Source organism: Dipodomys merriami, unplaced genomic scaffold (genome assembly GCF_024711535.1).
Source record: "Dipodomys merriami isolate MVZ:Mamm:240054 unplaced genomic scaffold, mDipMer1.0.p SCAF_41, whole genome shotgun sequence".
In the NCBI taxonomy this organism is placed as follows: domain Eukaryota; kingdom Metazoa; phylum Chordata; class Mammalia; order Rodentia; family Heteromyidae; genus Dipodomys; species Dipodomys merriami.
The window spans coordinates 8,061,127-8,066,456 of record NW_027205715.1 but is presented as its reverse complement, the minus strand read 5'-3'; the positions used below and the strand labels follow the sequence as shown (position 1 = coordinate 8,066,456).

The window sequence follows — 5,330 nt, the reverse complement described above, 5'->3', positions numbered from 1 at the left end:
CCATGGCACAGTGTGCAAAAATTTGAAAAGGCTTCACAAATGCCCTATTTTATGTGTCAACATATTTAGGGATCCTTCCTTTCCAACCAACCAAACAAACAAACCAAATGACAAAGGTCTACTGGTGCTAGTTATCTAACTGTCCTGAAAATGGGCAACCTTATTTTCTTCTTTAGAAATTAAAGTAAGCATATTCATGTGAATGATCTTGCATTCTCTCAACCATTTGCAAGGCAAAAGCTCACTTGAGGAAAATGTAACACATTGCTCTGAAACCTCATGCCCATAATGTGTTCTGTTTAAATGGCAGACACAAAGCCCCATGTTCTTATGCATATTTTAGTTCTATAAAGGTAAAGGTGTGAACAGACATGCATGATGACTCTGAAAATATTTTTAAACGCTGAAAAGGAATGGGTAACATTTTATGTTCATATTTTAAAATATATTGGTAAATTAATCCATTAATCGCTGACCACACAGAATAAAAGGATATAAAAAATTCATCATAAAAGCTTCGCAATGAAGCCATCATTTTGGTGAATTTTCCAAAAAATTTTGCTCATAGTTCAAGCAAATATTTAACCTCAATGAAGGCATTGAAATATACCAATTAAGGAAAACAAGTCAATGTGTATTCTGCACTCATTTTGGTTAATGAAAACAAACTGAGCTCAAAAGCCTCTAGCCTTGTGATCTTGACACATACTAAACATTATCATTCTTCCTTTTTCTTACCAATGTATATTTTAGACAAGAATTTAAAAGATGGATACAACATAAATTAACTTGTATAGTAATTTGCTCAACAAAATAACTATGTTGATTCAGGTTAAAAATGTGACCAAGATATTTCCTGGCACTCTTTGAATGCTCACAGTGGTAATTCCTTTTATAGTTGACAGAATTCATAGCTTATTTTGCTTTCACCAAATTACTACTTCCACACACTTAAAACGGACTTTGATACCTAAAAATGAATGAAGACTGATAACATAATTGTAAGTTTAAGTCACTGTGGCAATTTACTTATTATTTTTTGGAAGAAAAAGATTTAGGTGGCATGAAGCTTAACCCAGAACAAAAAGTAATTCAGTACCTACAGTGGAGTAATTGGGATGGAATATGAATACACAGAAAGAAACCTAATAGGGACTTGTCACAGACAGAATGCCGTGCAATGCAAGGTATTATGTCATGTGATGTCGAAAGTAAAATTACCTTATGTCTCTAAGTAATCAGTTTCACCACCGTTTGCTTAGTAAAAAAGGATCATTTGCAGATCTATTGCCTCAATATATTTTTTTTCTGAATCAGTTCAGCAATACTGTGAAAGTGAGAGAGGGCTCAGGTTAAAAAGCAACCCAGTTCACCTTTGCCTCTGAGAAAGTAATACTGATGTATATCTCATATGTATTACAGATAACTTCTAATTAACCTAAAAACCATGATGGAAACTGCTTGTTAAAAGCATACAGTGAAGTTTTGGACATATACAATCTTAAGGAAATTTTAAGGGGGAGAATACAGTCATAAAATTTAATATATATCCTACAAAATTAAGAAAACTGAGGGGAGGGGTAGGATTGAGAGGAACGGGGAAGAATAATGAAAGGCTAGCATAGATCACGAAGCCTTAACTCACAAACTATTGTGTTGAATGCTAACTCCTTTATACAATTACTTAAAGATAATTAAAGAATAAATTTGGACCCTATTGATTGTTAACTATAGTTATCATAATGATTTGTATCAGTTCTAGAGTTTACAAAGAGTAAAGAGCAAACCATAGTAGTCTATGTCTGCATATGAAATCATTAACAATTAGTACAGAATAGTTTTTTTAAAGTGCCTTGTGATTACCAAGCACTTTTACATAGTTGATTTGTAGAAAAAAACTAGGCCTTGTAGAATACACACTCAATTATAATAATCAGATTTCACAGAGAAGACTGAGGCTCGCATGACCTAGAGGGTGAAAAGTTCTCATGCAAAATTAGTTTCCTTATAGAAAACTCATCACCCTATTATTCTATTCCACACTCTACTATTCTACTCCAATCCATTCTGTCCTGTCCGATTCTGTTCTTTTTTTTCCTTGTGTCTTGCAGTTACTTCCCACAGACATAGAGAATAGTCCTGTGAGTAAAGCTCACCACATATTTACTCCGGGAGGCATTTCCAACGATGTTGCCACAGATGCTCCATGGGGAGAGACCTCACCATCGGTTCTGTTATATTGTATGCAAGTCCACTCTTCTCTTTGTCTGCTATGCTCGTTTTATTCTATTCTCTTTTCTGCTCTATTCTACTCTTTTTACTTTGCTGCGCTCTACTCTATTTCACTCTCCTGTTTCACTTCTTATCCTATTCTATTCCATTTGTTGTCTGCTCTGTTTTCCCTATTTGATTTGAATCTTCTCTTCTTTCATGCCATTATTTCTGCTTTCTTTATTCAATTCTAATTTCCTTGTCTTATCTTTAATATATAGGATGAGGCCCACCAACATTGAACGGGACTGTTCACGGTACCGATTATCAGAAGCACCTTTCTGACACATACAGAAATAGAGGCTAATCAAATATCTGAGTGCCCTCTGGTCCAGCAAATTTAATGATAAAATTATCCACCACAGAAATCTAGACCTCAAGGCACTCAGTGGAAGTTTTATGTCCATCAATTGGGACCTTCTGATGAACATGCATGTGTTTTATAGTTCCAGTTATAAAGATTTTAGGATAATTTCACATTTGCAAATCAATTCCTCCAACAAAAGGTGCTCTTGTTACTTTGGCTTAGTGATGGGAAGGCTGAGATCACTGAATCCTCACCACTAGGCTAGGTCTGATGCATCATCCACTGAGCAGTAGAACTGAAGACTTTTCAATTAACCTTGGCCATGTGTCTTCTAGTTCCATGCATTTGGATATATGGAAGAAAACAATAGAATAGATTTTTTAGGCCAAGATTTTACAAGTCAAAAATTCAAGTAGCAGTCTAGCCAGGCCTCAGAGGCTCATGTCTGTGATTCCAGATACTCAGGAAAATGAGATCTGAAGATCACAATTTAAAGCCAACCATGGAAGGAAAGTCCATGAGACTCCTATCTCCAATTAACTATAAAGCAGCCAAAAGTGCAGGTATGGCTCACATTGTATAGCACTCGATAAGTGGAGAAGTTATGGGAGAGCACACAAGCCCCACTACCAACACACATGCAAGTGTGCATGCACACTGTGTGCGCACACACATACATACACACAAACACAGAGAAGTCTAACAATCAATATTGTAGATTCACTGATTATTTGAGTAAAACTTTGTAATGTGTTAATGTGCTCTACAAGTTTCGTTCATCAAGAACATATGCAACAATGTTATTGAATATCTGTTGGATGAATTTATAGTGCGTTGTTTGATGAATTTATAATTGGTATTACAGAACTAAAACTGATCTATATTATCTGGGAATTTTAAGTATGTTAAGACATGTGTCCTTAGTAAAATGGTATTGCCCTAAATAGAGATTTTGTTTGCTTGCAACCTGGTAAGATACCCTGGTGAATTGCTTAGTATACTTACTCAGTTACATACCTAGAGGCTACTAAATAAAATCTAGAAGTTAGGTAATCTTTGTCCAGTCAAATTTAGACAGATACTGTTTTATAAGTCCCACTTAACTGCAATCACATGACCTTGAATTTTAATAAAGTGACACTATTATAATACTATTAATAACATTTCCATGAATAATCATGGTTCTGATAAAAGTCTATTAAAAGCCCTCAGGATACTTGGTGGTGGTAGAATAAGAGGCAATTAAGAGACCAGTTTTTAATAGATTTTTGTTGTGTTTGGAAAATTTATGCTGTTTATTAGAGAACTTGTAAAAGCCAGAAGGAAAAAAAAACCTATGAAGACTGGTGTGCCTGAATAAAACTATTGACCACTACAGTTGTTAAATTATGTTTTAGCCTGAATACTTGAATTGTAAAATGTCTAATACTTATTGAGAGTTCTTTTCCTAAACATTCTGTTTATGACCTTTTACATGAATTTCTTATTCCATCTTCAGATCTAGGGTTTTTTGTATTGTTTTCCTTATCAATAATGCAATGATGCTGAAGAAATTTCTTGTTAGTACTATCTCATTAGTAAGTACATTTTTGCACTAATAAATTTGTAATATAGGATTTCAACTGTTACATTCTACTGGATAAGGGTTCTGATAGGTGTACAAACTTGTCTGTATTTTCAGCCTTCTTTTGGGGAAAACAAGGCTACTTTGTAAATCCTTGTAATTCACTTTTCGATTTAGCCTCATGTTATACTACAATTGTCATGTCATCAGTGAACTTACGTATCCTTCTGTTTGAAGTGTTGTGGGCATTGCACTGTTTTAAGAATGAACTAAAAGTTTTGTAACGTACAAAATCACTGTTTTACATTTTCAGTTATCTTACTATGGCTTTTGAGATGTGTATTATTCTAAAGAACATTTATCTCACTCTTTTAGTAAGTAGGGGACCTGGTAAATACTTGCTAAAACCATGAATGTACCTTATGAAAGAAAACAGTAAACATCTTAGGAGAAATAAGAAGATTCAGATAATCTAGGCTTAAATGAACAATTTGAGATTATTGTGGCCATCTACTTACTACTATATTTGCTCCAGTTTTGAACACTGGGAAATCTACAGAACTTACATACATCTAATTTTGTCCATATGACCCTGGAAAAGGAATGAGGGAAAATTCAAATTACCTTGAATCTTATCCACACTATCCACCTCCAGAATCCTAGAAATAAAGTCATGGACTCAAATATGTTCAATTTTGGAGAAAAGAGGGCCAATCACAATTGTCTACAAACATACACTGCACTGGCGGTTTAAAATAAACAAAAAACCATGCTAATAAGCTTCTCATTGCTAAATGAACATCTGAAATCAAGCAACTAAGAAGAGGAAAGTTCTCTTTCTATTTGCTGGTTTGATGTTATCAATCCATGTTTGATAAGAAGCATCCCTTTGGGGCTTGTGGCTGGATAGCATGTAACAGCGGGTGACTCTGGGATCCAACAAGATGCTTAAGCTCAGATGTCTAGGCACCCAGGAGTGAGAGACTAATGGCAGTGTTCATGAGAGCACATTCCCTGTGACTCAGACTTAACTCTCAAACTGATTTTTGAAGGCATTCGTTCTACCACCTACTGATAATGCCAGAAAACTGAGGACGAATCTTGTAACACAGCCATTGGATCACACTACAGATCCAAATGACAACAGAGGAGAAAAAGTATGAGTTCCTGGACGACCAACCTGTGCCT

At 35.0% G+C, this 5,330-nt stretch overlaps 1 non-coding gene across 1 annotated transcript; it reads right to left on the bottom strand.

The window, feature by feature from the left end:
• Window positions 1–2,098: 2,098 nt before the first annotated feature.
• LOC138807102 (small nucleolar RNA SNORA18) lies at window positions 2,099–2,224 on the bottom strand. The gene has a single exon (XR_011366050.1). It is a non-coding gene; the product is annotated as a small nucleolar RNA SNORA18 (small nucleolar RNA).
• Between the last annotated feature and the right edge of the window lie 3,106 nt (window positions 2,225–5,330).